Source organism: Staurois parvus, unplaced genomic scaffold, assembly GCF_062004578.1.
Source record: "Staurois parvus isolate SC_StPar_1 unplaced genomic scaffold, SC_StPar_1.0 ptg001398l, whole genome shotgun sequence".
Classification (NCBI taxonomy): Eukaryota; Metazoa; Chordata; class Amphibia; order Anura; family Ranidae; genus Staurois; species Staurois parvus.
The window spans coordinates 272,484-287,272 of record NW_028319194.1 but is presented as its reverse complement, the minus strand read 5'-3'; the positions used below and the strand labels follow the sequence as shown (position 1 = coordinate 287,272).

The following is a 14,789-nucleotide window of genomic DNA, read 5'->3' as shown; positions in this document are numbered from 1 at the left end:
TCAATTCCTTCACCTTCACAACTCAGATCACCCCAATTCCTGCACCTTCACAACTCAGATCACCCCAATTCCTGCACCTTTACACCTCAGATCACCCCAATTCCTGCACCCTCACATATCAGATCACCCCAGTTCCTGCACCTGCACACCTCTCATCACCCCAATTCCTGAACCTTCACACCTCAGGTCACCTCAATTCCTGCACCTTCACACCCAAGTTCACCCCAACACCTATACCTTTACATCTCACATCACCCCAATTCCTGCACCTTCACACCCAAGATCACCCCAACTCCTACACCTTCACATCTCAGATCACCCCAATTCCTGCACCCTCACATATGAGATCACCCCAATTCTTGCACCCTCACATATCAGATCACCCCAATTCCTGCACCTTCATACCCAAGATCACCCTAACTCCTACACCCTCACATCTCAGATCACCCCAATTCCTGCACCCTGACATATCAGATCACCCCAGTTCCTGCACCTGAACACCTCTCATCACCTTAATTCCTGCACCTTCACACCTCTCATCACCCCAATTCCTGCACCTTCACACCTCTCATCACCCCAATTCCTGCATCATAAGACCTCAGATAACACCAATTCCTGCACCATCACACCTTAGATCACCCCAATTCCTGCACCTTCATATCTTAGATCACCCCAATTCCTGAACCTTCATATCTTAGATCACCCCAATTCCTGCACCTTCACGCTTCAGATCACCTCAATTCCTGCACCTTCACATCTCAGATCACCCCAATTCCTGCACCCTTACAATCTCAGATCACCCCAATTCCTGCACCATCATACCTAAGAACACCTCAATTCTTGCACCTTTCCACCACAGAGCAACCCAATTCCTGCACATTCACACCTCAGATCATTCCAATTCCTGTGCCGTCACATTTCAGATCACCCCAATTCCTGCACCTTAACATTCTAAATCACCCCAATTCCTGCACCTTCACACCTCAGATCACCCCAATTCCTACACCTTCACACCTCAGATCACCGCAATTCCTGCCGTGTATCAACATGCATTGCAACAAGGCAGCCCATTGAAGTCAAACGGTCTGCCAGCATACTAAAAGCAAAAATGCTCCATAGACCATTTCTGGCAAGGTACGTTGGGGTGCCATTCAGGATGGATGGTCCCACATTGCACCAACGCATGTACTGCGCATTGCCACAATATAACAGTGTGAATAGGCCCTTAGGGTTTAAATCTACTTTAATTCACCTGCCCCATTCTGCTGTCTGTTGGGGATTCTAAAATTCTTTTCAATCTCGGAGCTGAGCTCCAGACTCTGCACATGTGCCGTGCCCATCATAAGGAGTTCCCGCCATCCCATGCATTCTAATTGGATGTTATTAATGCCCACCCCTTATGAATTGCTCTTAACTAATTGAATGAACCTGTTTTATTTCTGTTTAATCCAATTAGGATAACTTCCTTCAGCTGCACGTATTCCTTCAATATTTAACAAAAAAAAGTTATCGCCGCCTAAATTTCGGTGCACAATGGGAAGCCGCCATGGCTGTAATTAATGCTTATTTATAGGAAAGGCCATTAACACTCACCGGCGTCCCCCACAGGCTCGGCTGTCGGAAGAATTTGATTTACGGACGTTTCCTGCGCCCAAACTGCTCATATTTTTTAGGATGCATGGAGACGCTCATAGAGTCCAAATTGCCTTCCATAGTCACTAACAAGCTCACAGCTGCTCACGGGTCCCCATAGTGAGAATTAAAACAGTTACTGTACTTTAAATGCACTTAACGTACCTGCAGTAATGTAGATTTATGGCGGAACAATCTGCCACCTATTCCGCCATGTTAAATAAGCATTGCAATACGTGCTTTGCATACCGCCGTGAATTACTCCGACCGTGGTTGGTTGATTGCGCTCTCTTCTGTACAACGCTACAGAAAAAGTTGGCGATATGCACATGAACAAATTACAATAGATTAATTTCGAATTAGGGGTGCGGTGTCTGGGCATTCCCTAAAGCATAGTTGGCGACATTTGGAAATATTTAGGAGGGACACCTTGAGGGGTTCAAGAATACCAACACTTGCAGAACATGTGGCTAGCAGTGTCGCACTTTTACTCCTATGACAATATAGGGCCTGGGGAGCCAATGCAGGATTATATAACCTACGGTGCAGCATACAGAGTGCAGGTGTAAGTAACATAGTGGCTCTTTCGCTGCTGATCAGAGGGTGCAAAAAACTCACCGTCATTGGTGTCAGTGGGAATAAAATAAGCCCCATCATTGGTGTCAGTGGCAGTAAAATAAGCCCGGTTGTTGGTGTTGTCGGGAGTAAAATAAGCCCCATAGTGGGGTCAGAGGGAGGAAAATAACCCTCATAATTGGTGCCAGTAGAAGTATAATAAGCCCCATCATTGGTGTCAGAGGGAGTAAAATAAGCCCCATCATTAGTGCCAGTGGGAGTAAAATAAGCCCCATCATTAGTGCCAGTGGGAGTAAAATAAGCCCCATCATTGGCACCAGTGGGAGTGAAATAAGCCCCATCATTGGTGTCAGAGGGAGTAAAATAAGCCCCATCATTAGTGCCAGTGGGAGTAAAATAAGCCCCATCATTGGCACCAGTGGGAGTGAAATAAGCCCCATCATTGGTGTCAGTCGGAGTAAAAAAAAGCCTCATCATTGGTGTCAGTGGGAGTGAAATAAGCCCCATCATTGGTGTCATAACATAAGCCCCGTTGTTGGTGTTGTCAGGAGTAAAATAAGCCCTGTAGTGAGGTCAGAGGGAGGAAAATAACCCTCATAATTGGTGTCAGTAGAAGTATAACTAGCCCTATCATTGGTGTCAGTGGAAGTAAAATAAGCCCCATTATTGGTGAGTAAAATAAACGCCACGGTGGGGTCAGAGGTAGGAAAAGAAGTCCTGTCCTTTGCGTCATTGCAAGTACAATAAGCCCTGCCTTTGAATCCATTGAAAGTAAAAGATGCTCCATCATGGTGTCAGTAGGAGTAAAAGAAGCCCCATTGTTGGTGTCAGTGTAAAAAAATAAGACCCATTGTTAGTAAAACTGAGAGTTACAAGTGGGCTAAAATAAGCCCTATCATTGTTGTCATTGGAAGCAAAATAAGCCCTGTCTTTGATGTTTGAAGTAAAATAAGCCCCATTGTTGGAGTCACTGGGAATAAAATAAGTCCCATTATTGGTGACAGTGAGAATAAAATGAGCCACATTGTTGGTATCAGTCAAGGTAAAAGAAGTCCTGTCCTTGGTGTCAGTGGAATTAAAATAAGCCCCACTGTTGATGTCTGTGCTATTAAAGCCCTATTGTTGTGTTAATGGGGGTATAATAAGCCCCATCATTGGTGTCATTGTTCAGAAAATAAGCCCCATCATTGGTGTCATTGGAAGTAAAATAAGCCCCATCAGTGGTGTCATTGGAAGTAAAATAAGCCCCATCATTGGTGTCATTGTGCGGAAAATAAGCCCCATCATTGGTGTCATTGGAAGTAAAATAAGCCCCATCATTGGTTTCAGTGGGAGATGAATAAACCCAACTGTTGGTGTCAGCAGGAACAAAATACTGTGGGATAATGTACAAAATCCCAGGACATTCCTGGTCTGGTACTCTTGGAAATTTTCCTTAAACATTAGGTAATTCTCAGCAGTAGATGCTAATTATATACCTACCTTTTGAAGGTTTGGGAGGTTCATTCCATTTTGGGGTGTCTTTACTTCTCCTGTTGCAATCTACATAATGTGAACTGAATAAAAAGTCCAGCAGGGTGGGAAGGAGCCTTCCTCTGTGTGTGGAAGCAGTAGTATCTTTGTGGAGGTCTGACACACATATTCTTGGCAGCAGCAAGGGACAGCAGGGAACCTAAAGCCAATTTCTGACTTTAGGTCTTCTTTTTGTACCCACAGACACAAGATGTTTCAGACAACATTCCTGTGTCTATGAGGTCCCTGCTTTTGTTGTTGGTCAAGGGGAAGTGGGGACTGAATGGGTGGAAAACCTTTGTCTTCTTACTCTTCTTTCTCCTAGGATGAACCTTTTCTGGTGGTGTCTGGAGAACCCCCTTTGCTGCTCGCCATGGGTCAACCTTTTTTTTTTTTTTTTTTTAACATCAGAGGAACCCTTAAAATAATTTTCAGGTCTCAGAAAATCCCTACTATAATTGAGTCATTGGAGAATAGTGGGAAGAATGCTCCTTACATTGGTGGTCAATGGGAAGAATGCTCCTTACATTGGTGATCAGTGGGAAGAATGTTCCTTACATTGGGGGTCAGTGGGAAGAATGCTCCTTACATTGGTGGTCAATGGGAAGAGTGCCCCTACATTAGTGGTCAATGGGAAGAATCTGCCTTATATTGGTGGTCAATGGGAAGAGTGCCCCTACATTAGTGGTCAATGGGAAGAATCTGCCTTATATTGGTGGTCAATGGGAAGAGTGCTCCTTACATTAGTGGTCAATAGGAAGAATTCTCCTTACATTGGTGGTCAATGGGAAGAATGCTCCTTACATTAGTGGTCAATGGGAAGAATCCTCCTTACATTGGTGGTCAATGGGAAGAATGCTCCTTACATTAGTGGTCAATGGGAAGAATTTCCTTACATTGGTGGTCAATGGGAAGAATCCTCCTTACAGTGGTGGTCAATGGGAACAATGCTCCTTACATTGGTGGTCAATGGGAAGAATATTCCTTACATTTGTGGTCAATGGGAAGAATGCTGCCTATATTGCTGGTCAGTGGGAAGAATGCTGCCTATATTGGTGGTCAGTGGGAAGAATGCTCCTTACATTGGTGGTCAATGGGAAGAATGCCACCTAAATGGGTGGTCAGTGGAAACAATGCTCCTTTATACTGGTGGTCAGTGGGAAGAATACCCCCCTTACAGAGTGCTAAAAAGAGTCCAAGGAACTCTAGGGTTCAAGGGAACCTTGGTTGAAAATGGCCGATGTAGGTTAAACTAAAAACAATTACTAAGCCAATTTTATAGCATCCACTTTTTATCGACTGGGAAGAAAACATATGCTTGAAAGTGGTTCCCTGAAACCAAGCAGTCTACTACCTTGGTTGTCCACCTAAATTCAACTGAACTGGGCTATACATTGACAATTTCAATTGGCTGAACTTGATGGAATGGTGTCTTTTTTTTCAACCTAAGTATGTAACTATTTAAGAAAAAAAAAATTAAAAGAAAAAACTTAAATGTAAATTTCCTTTAAAATGCTCAGATTTGTCAGTTGGGACCTATCAAGGCAATTTCAGTTCCATATCCTTGTGGTTGATCAAAACCAGTCATTTTTGTGTTCCATCACTTGGGATTTTGATTCCAGCTCAAATGAAAGTGAATGAAATGGCCAGCAAGTATCCACGTGATTGGCCTCCTTTTAGAGTCACTCTGCGCATCTTTAAGCTTTGAGTAGCCAAAACTCGCATCCAGATTTTTACATGTCTACCTAAAGCTACAAAGTTTCCCCCAACAATTTTTAAACTCTAAGACAACTGTTTTCAACCCTTTTAACACCATGAAATAACTTTTTGGGCTCAAGGAACCCCTGCTTATACATACTATATCTACAGGTCACACTATATAAGTGTGGTAGCAATTGGGTAGGATGCTCCTTACATTTGTGGTCATCAGGAACAATCTCTCCTTGTAGATGGCTAAATACCTCATTGTCATCGGTGGTTATTCATCTTAGAGGCAAAGGTTGTTCAGTGTTCAAGGAAGCCCTGGCCACCTCTAAAAGAACATTAGAGTTCCTCAGAACCCTGGTTGAGAAAGGCTTCAAGAAAGGGGTTTGGTTTCTTTGAAATATTAAAGTGTTTTTGCATGTGCATGCATGCTCTTGGGTGGGAGAACAGTTGTTCAGACGCAGAAACACTTGTGCCTCATGTTTACTGTTTACTGGCACTTCTGTTGAGGTCTTTGGGACCAAAATTATGTATGTGTGTGTGTGTATATATATACAGTTTTGTTCAAAATAATAGCAGTCAGACATCACTAACCGGATCAATCACTGTTTTTGGTGGAAATTATATTTCTACATGGCAAATAATTTACTAGCAGGTGTAGTAGAGTCATAGAAATCCAACAGACCCAACAGTCATGACATGCATGCTGCTGATTCTGTGTCATTGAATCACTCATTGAAAGGGGCGTGTTCAAAATAATAGCAGTGTGGAGTTCTATTAGTGAGGTCATTCATTCTTTGAAAAACAGGTGGCAATTATTGCCCTTATTTAAGGAAGGAAGGCAGCAAATGTTGTACATGCTGGTTACAGTGCATTTCTCTCAGAAATTCTGAGGAAATTGGGTCGTTCCAGACATTGTTCAGAAGAACAGCGTACCTTGATTAAAAAGTTGATTGGAGAGGGGAAAACATATAAAAAAGTGCAGAAAAATGATAGGCTACTGATCGCAAATGCTTTAAAATGGCAACCAAAACCTGAAAGACGTGGAAGAAAGCGAAAAACTACCATTGGAATGGATAGAAGAATAGCCAAAATGGCGTGGACTCAGCCAACAATCAGCTCCAGGAAGATGAAAGAAGGTGTGACGTTCCCTGTGAGGACTGTTACAATTAGAAGACGCCTATGTGAAGCCAAGCTATCTGCAAGAAGTCCCCGCAAAGTCCCACTGTTGGGAAAAAGACATGTGCTGAAGAGGTTACAATCTGCCAAAGAGCACATTGACTGGCCTAAAGAGAAATGGCGCAACATTTTGTGGACTGATGAAAGTAAGATTGTTCTTTTTGGGTCTAGTGGGCGGAGACAGTTTGTCAGACGACCCCAAAACACTGAATTCAAGCCACAGTACACTGTGAAGACAGTGAAGCATGGTGGTGCAAGCATCATGATATGGGGATGTTTCTCATACTACGGTGTTGGGCCTATTTATCGCATACCAGGGATCATGGATCAATTTGAATACATCAGAATACTTGAACAGGTTAAGCTGCCTTATGCTGAAGAGGAAATGCCCTTGAAATGGGTGTTCCAACAAGACAACGACCCCAAACACACCAGTAAACGTGCAACATCTTGGTTCCAGACCAACAAGATTGACGTTATGGAGTGGCCAGCCCAATCCCCGGATTTTAATCCAATAGAAAACTTGTGGGGTGACATCAAAAATGCAGTTTCTGAGGCAAAACCAAGAAATAGAGAAGAACTGTGGAATGTGGTCCAATCATCCTGGGCTGGAATACCTGATCACAGGGGCCAGAAGTTGGGTGACTCCATGCAACACAGATGTACAGCAGTTCTCAGAAACAGTGCGACTACAACCAAATATTCATGAAGTCATTCAAAGGAAAGCAAAATCTTCAAACATTTCTCAGTTTATATAGTGAATGTTTGACTTTGTAAAGAAGAATACAAACACTGCGATTTTTTTGAACCGTCTAATATTCACTTTTCTTCAATTTCTTTAGAGGAACAACACAAATTTGATGTATTTTTCTTCATGTTTTGATTTGGAATAGAATGTGTCGTGTTCCCAATGCATTTGTGCCGCATGTTTACTGCCATTTCCGTTGAGGTTTGTGGGGCCAAAAATGCTCAACAGTTTTCATCTTTTGCCGAATTAAATAGAAAGAGCTAAGTTTTGGAGTGTGGCTTATAGGTACTCTTGACTGAAATGGGCTGTAGTAGCCAGCACTTGGGTTGTCCATGTGGATTGAAAGGCGCAAGTCTGGAGCAGAACCATGGGTTTGGGTATATTTCTGCAAAAACACTTGTACCGCACGTTTACCAGAGTTTGCGCTGAGGACTGTGGGGCCAAAAATGCTCAACCGTTTTCATCTTTTGATGAAGATAACCTAAAAAACAGCTAAGTTTTGGAGTGTGGCTTATAGGTACTCTTGACTGAGAGTGGAGACCGGCTGTAGTAGCCAGCACTTGGGTCGTCCATGTGGATTGAAAGGAGCAAGTCTGGTGCGGAGCCATGGGTTTGGGTATGTTTCTGCAAAAACACTTGCACCCTGCATTTACCTCGAGCTTCCACTGAGGTCTGTGGGGCCAAAAATGCTCAACAGTTTTCATCTTTTGCCGAACTAAATAGAAGAACTAAGTTTTGGAGTGAGGCTTATAGGTACTCTTGACTGAGATGGGCTGTAGTAGCCAGCGCTTGGGTTGTCCATGTGGATTGAAAGGAGCAAGTCTGGATTGGAGCCATGGGTTTGGGTATGTTTCTGCAAAAACACTTGCGCAGCGCATTTACCGGAGCTTCTGTTGAGGTCTGTGGGGCCAAAAATGCTCAACAGTTTTTCGTCTTTTGACGAAGATAACCTAAAGAACAGGTAAGTTTTTTGGAGTGCAGCTTATAGGTACACTTCACTGAGAGTGGAGACAGGCTGTAGTAGCCAGCACTTGGGTCATCCACGTGGATTGAAAGGAGAAAGTCTGGAGCAGAGCCATAGGTTTGGGTATGTTTCTGCAAAAACGATTGTACCTCATGTTTACTGCCATTTCCGTTTAGGTCTGTGGGGCCAAAAATATATATATAAAGCATTTTAGAAGTATTTTTGCATGTGCATGCATGCTCTTGGGTGGGAGAAGAGTACAGAACAGTTGTTCAGGCGCAAAAACACTTGTGCTGCATGTTTACCGGCACTTCTGTTGAGGTATGTGGGGCCAAAAATGCTCAATGGTTTTCATCTTTTGACGAACATAACATCAAGAACAGAAAGAAGAACTAAGTTTAAGAGTGTAGCTTATAGGTACCCTTGACTGAGAGTAGAGACAGGCTGTAGTAGCCAGCACTTGGGGCGTCCATGTGGATTGAAAGGAGCAAGTCTGGAGCGGAGCCATGGGTTTGGGTATGTTTCTGCAAAAACACTTGTGCCGCGCGTTTACCGGAGCTTCCATTGAGGTCTGTGGGGCCAAAAATGCTCAACAGTTTTCATCTTTTGCCAAACTAAATAGAAGAACTAAGTTTTGGAGTACGGCTTATAGGTACTCTTGACTGAGACTGGAGACAGGCTGTAGTAGCCAGCACTTGTGTCATCCATGTGGATTGAAAGAAGCAAGTCTGGTGTGGAGCCTTGGATTTGGGTATATTTCTGCAAAAACACTTGCGCCGCACGTTTACCGGAGCTTCCATTGAGGTCTGTGGGGCCAAAAATGCTCAACAGTTTTCATCTTTTGATGAAGATAACATGAAGAACAGCTAAGTTTTGGAGTGCGACTTTTAGGTACTCTTGACTGAGACTGGAGACAGGCTGTAGTAGCCAGCACTTGGGTTGTCCATGTGGATTGAAAGGAGCAATTCTGGAGCCGCATGTGCCGCATGTTTACTGCCATTTCCGTTGAGGTCTGTGGGGCCAAAAATGCTCAACAGTTTTCATCTTTTGCTGAATTAAATAGAAAGAAGAGCTAAGTTTTGGAGTGCGGCTTATAGGTACTCTTGACTGAGAGTGGAGACGGGCTGTGGTCGCAAGCACTTGGGTTGTCCATGTGGATTGATAGGAGCAATTCTGGAGCCGCATGTGCCGCATGTTTACTGCCATTTCCGTTGAGGTCTGTGGGGCCAAAAATGCTCAACAGTTTTCATCTTTTGCTGAATTAAATAGAAAGAAGAGCTAAGTTTTGGAGTGCGGCTTATAGGTACTCTTGACTGAGAGTGGAGACGGGCTGTGGTCGCAAGCACTTGTGTCGTCCATGTGGATTGTAAGAAGCAAGTCTGGTGTGGAGCCATGGGTTTGGGTATATTTCTGCAAAAACACTTGTGCTGTGCGTTTACCGGAGCTTTCATTGAGGTCTGTGGGGCCAAAAATGTTCAACAGTTTTCATCTTTTGCTGAATTAAATAGAAAGAACTAAGTTTTGGAGTGCGGCTTATAGGTACTCTTGACTGTGAGTGGAGACAGGCACTGGTCACCAGCACTTGGGTCATCCATGTGGATTGAAAGGAGTAAGTCTGGAGTGAAGCCATGGGTTTGGGTATATTTCTGCAAAAACACTTGCGCCTCGCATTCACCGGAGCTTCCATTGAGGTCCGTGGCATCAAAAATGCTAAAAATGCCTTGTGTACCCTTTCAAGTGACTGTGTGCGTAGAGCTGTGAACAGCATGTATTGAAAAAAGAATGGGATTCCTATTGTTGAGCGATACCACGCGTAGGCGCAAAAACACGTGCAAAATTGCTCAGGCGTGAATGGGGCATCTCTACCCCGGCACGGTTGTGTCCTAAACTGGCCCAAGTGATGGGTTGGGTGGGTGGAGGTGCTGCCACCTCTCTGCCCCATTGTCCAGGTGGGTATTTGTTGAGCGGCAGGATGGGAATGGTTGTCGGAGTTCCCCAGAGGTTCATGGGTGATGGAATTAACACAGCCTGGCACTCTAGCCTCGCTGTGTTTGTTTCCATAGCAACAGCTACGTACAAGCTCCGAGTCTGTCTTCATGACACAGTTGCAGAAACAGAAGCTCGCAGGTCTGGGTGATCTCGCCGCTGGACAGACAGCAGCCAGCAGTGCCGCCGGTAAGTGGCAAATTTATTCCTAATCTGCTCTGGGATCATTCTATAGGTGTGTGGGGGTGGGGGTGGTCGGAGGTTGGTTTGAGGGGTGACGGAGGCTGGCCGGAGCGTCCGGTACCACAAACCCCCCCCCCCTTTCTCTGGTTTGCCAGTGCAGCCTCAAAGTTGCAAGTGCTATATATATATCATGACACGCCGCGTTTAGCTCCGAATGCCTGGAAGGGAATTAACCCCCGGCAGATCCCCAGCCGGCGATGAATTAAGCAGGACGCACAAAGAGGCTAGCGGCTCGATTCATAATTTTTTTTTTTGCATTGCATGCAGCCAGTCTATTGTGACACGCAGCGTTCGCTGACAGAGGCGACCGTGACGGCCAACGGCAGGCAGATCTGCTCCGGGGGGCTCCTGCGGACCTGTTGTCAGGGCTTTGCACAGCCAACCGCTGTAGTGTGCGGAGAGAGGGAGCCTGATTTCCCCCCCCCCCCCCCCAGGCGTGCGGTAATATAGGACCAGCTGTTCTCTGCATACATCAGGGGGGGAATCCTTTGCATCCTCCTGTAAAATTAAAAAAAAAAAAAAAAACCCTCCAGAAGTCTGCCTCCGCCTCGCAGGCATAATCTGGGATCCGCTCAGCCGCACAAAACGTCTGCGTGGTGGGGGCTTCCCCGGTGTGACTCTCTTTTGGGGGGGGCGGGGGGGGGAATTTTTGTTCTCTTTGTGTCATTTTATAGACAGACAGGCAGAAAGAAAGGACTAAAGGCAGAGGCGCTAAGTCGTATTTTAGCGCCAAGTACGTGGCCTGATCTTGTACACATTGAAAGTTTTTTTTTTTTTTTGTTTTTTTTAGTTAAGCGAATTCTTCCCATTTCATATATTTGTAAAAGTAAATACAAATCTAAAGCTTTTCATTTAACTTGGCAAACCTTTCCCTTTTGAGATAAAAAAAATCCAAATTTTAACGTTTTTTTTTTTTCCAAAAAATGTTTAGTATTTAAGATATTTAAAAAAAATCACATTGACTTTTTTTTTTATTTAGCAGTTCATTCTTTTTTTTTTTTTTTTTTTTAACAAATCCAAATTTTTTTATTTTTTTTTTCCCATTAAAGATAGAAATCCAGATTTAGTTTTTTTTTTACTTCAGCATTAGGCCTTTTTAATTCTTGTTTTTTTTTTTTGGTGTCATATTTCACTACAAAATTAGTTCCTTACTGGACAAGTTTCTAATTATAAAGAGGTAAAATAATTTTTTTTCTGCCCCTTTCAGTGGTTATTTTTTAGAAAACTAGTCCTGACAATCCATTAATTTTAAAGTGAATATGAAGAACAAAACATTATATATTGCAGCTTATTGGTTCTTCGATGTTGTGGCTGCATCAGTTTTCTTTTTTAGTTTTTTTTCCCCCTAGTTTCTCCTGGTGATCTGGCTAGTAACATGCTTCCTGTGCTAGGATGATACCGTTCGCTCACTCCACTTTGTCAATGGTGGAGTAGTGTTGTCCTCCTAAGACAGGACTACAGAACACCTCCCCCCTCTATTCTTCTCCATAGTTCAGATTGTAAGCTTTCACAAGGACCCTCCTAACCCTCTTTTCTGGGTTTGCAGTTTAACTGTGCTGTCTCTGTTTTGTTTTGTACAGCGCTATGCTAACTGTTGGCGCTATATAAATCCTGTATATTAATAATATGGGAGAAGTGTTTTGTAGTGCACAGAGAAAGCTAGGGACAATGCTACCGACAATGCCCAATCCGAGTGATTCACAGCAGATCTGAAGCTTCGCCAGAAGCGCTTCAACTCTGGATACCTAGATTTCCATGATACTGGGAATTCCATTCTTTATCATTTCAATACTGGGATTTCCTTTATATACAGTATAGTCTCGTTACTGGGATTTTCATTATACAGTATGTGATTCTGATACTGGGATTTCCATTATATATGGTCTCAATACTGGGATTTCCATTATATATGGTCTCAATACTGGGATTTCCATTATACAGTCATGGCCGAAATTGTTGGCACCCTTGATATTTCTCCAGGAAATCATGTATTTCTCACGAAACGTATTGCATTAACACATGTTTTGCTATACACATGTTTATTCCCTTTGTGTGTATTGGGACAAAACAAAAAAAGGGAGGAAAGAAAGCAAATTCGACATAATGTCACACAAACCTCCAAAAATGGGCTGGACAAAAGTATTGGCACCCTTTCACAACTGCGGATAAATAAGAATGTTACAAGCATGTGATGCTCCTGTAAACTCACCTGGGGCAAGTAACAGGTGTGGGCAATATAGAAATCACACCTGAAAGCAGATAAAAAGGAGAGACGTTCACTTAACCTTTGCATTGTGTGTCTGTCTGTGCCACACTAAGCATGGACAACAGAAAGAGGAGACGAGAACTGTCTGAGGACCTGAGAACCAAAATTGTGGCAAAATATCAACAATCTCAAGGTTACAAGTCCATCTCCAGAGAACTAGATTTGCCTTTGTCCACAGTGCGCAACATTATCAAGAAGTTTGCAACCCATGGCACTGTAGCTAATCTCCCTGGTCGTGGACGGATGAGGAAAATTGATGAAAGATTGCAACGCAGAATAGTCCGGATGGTGGATAAGCAGCCCCAAACATGTTCCAAAGACATTCAAGCTGTCCTGCAGGCTCAGGGAGCATCAGTGTCAGCGCGAACTATCCGTCGACATTTAAATGAAATGAAACGCTATGGCAGGAGACCCAGGAGGACCCCACTGCTGACACAGAGACATAAAAAAGCAAGACTACAGTTTGCCAAAATGTACTTGAGTAAGCCAAAAGCCTTCTGGGAAAACGTCTTGTGGACAGATGAGACCAAGATAGAGCTTTTCGGTAAAGCACATCATTCTACTGTTTACCGAAAACGGAATGAGGCCTACAAAGAACAAAACACAGTACCTACGGTAAAATATGGTGGAGGTTCAATGATGTTTTGGGGTTGTTTTGCTGCCTCTGGCACTGGGTGCCTTGACTGTGTGCAAGGCATCATGAAATCTGAGGATTACCAAAGGATTTTGGGTCGCACTGTAGGGCCCAGTGTCAGAAAGCTGGGTTTGCGTCCAAGATCCTGGGTCTTCCAGCAGGACAATGACCCCAAACATACGTCAAAAAGCACTCAGAAATGGATGGCAAAGAAGCGCTGGAGAGTTCTGAAGTGGCCAGCAATGAGCCCAGATCTAAATCCCATTGAACACCTGTGGAGAGATCTTAAAATTGCTGTTGGGAAAAGGTGTCCTTCCAATAAGAGAGACCTGGAGCTGTTTGCAAAGGAAGAGTGGTCCAAAATTCCGGGTGAGAGGTGTCAGAAGCTTATTGATGGTTATAGGAAGCGACTGATTTCAGTTATGTTTTCCAAAGGGTGTGCAACCAAATATTAAGTTAAGGGTGCCAATACTTTTGTCCAGCCCATTTTTGGGGTTTTGTGTGACATTATGTCATATTTGCTTTTCTGCCTCTGTTTTATATTTGTTCCAATACATACAAAGGGAATAAACATGTGTATAGCAAAACATGTGTTAATGCAATACCTTTTTTGTGTGAAATACTTGATTTTCAGGAAAAATATCAAGGGTGCCAACAATTTCGGCCATGACTGTATATGGTCTTGATACTGGGATTTCCATTATATGTGGTCTTTGATACTGGGATTTTCATTATATATGGTCTCAATACTGGGATTTCCATTATATATGGTCTTGATACTGGGATTTCCATTATATGTGGTCTTTGATACTGGGATTTTCATTATATATGGTCTCAATACTGGGATTTCCATTATATATGGTCTTGATTCTGGGATTTCCATTATATATGCTCTCGATTCTGGGATTTCCATTATATATGCTCTCGATTCTGGGATTTCCATTCTTTATGATTCTGATACTGGGATTTCCATTATATATGGTATCATTACTGGGACTTCCATTATATATGGTCTCGATACTAGGATTTCCATTATATATGGTCTCAATTCTGGGATTTCCATTATACAGTATATGGTCTCGATTCTGGGATTTCCATTATATATGGTCTCGATTCTGGGATTTCCATTCTTTATGATTTTGATACTGGGATTTCCATTCTTTATGATTTTGATACTGGGATTTCCATTCTTTATGATTTTGATACTGGCATTTCCATTATATATAGTCTCACTATTGGGATTTTCATTATACAGCGTATGATTTCGATACTGGGATTTCCATTTTATATGGTCTGGATATTGGAATTCCATTCTTTATGATTTTGACTCTGGGATTTCCATTAT

The 14,789-nt window shown here is 43.1% G+C and overlaps 1 protein-coding gene across 3 annotated transcripts in view; it reads left to right on the top strand.

The window, feature by feature from the left end:
- Positions 1 to 14,789, top strand: part of FOXN3 (forkhead box N3) — a 301,639-nt gene that overhangs the window by 52,012 nt on the left and 234,838 nt on the right. The window contains exon 1 of one of the 3 annotated variants that reach the window (XM_089661850.1): positions 10,413 to 10,490. The exons of the other annotated variants lie outside the window; for them this stretch is intronic. The gene's annotated coding sequence lies outside the window, so the exon portion shown is untranslated. Of the gene's footprint in view, positions 1 to 10,412; positions 10,491 to 14,789 lie in introns of those variants that run through there. 3 annotated transcript variants of the gene reach the window in all.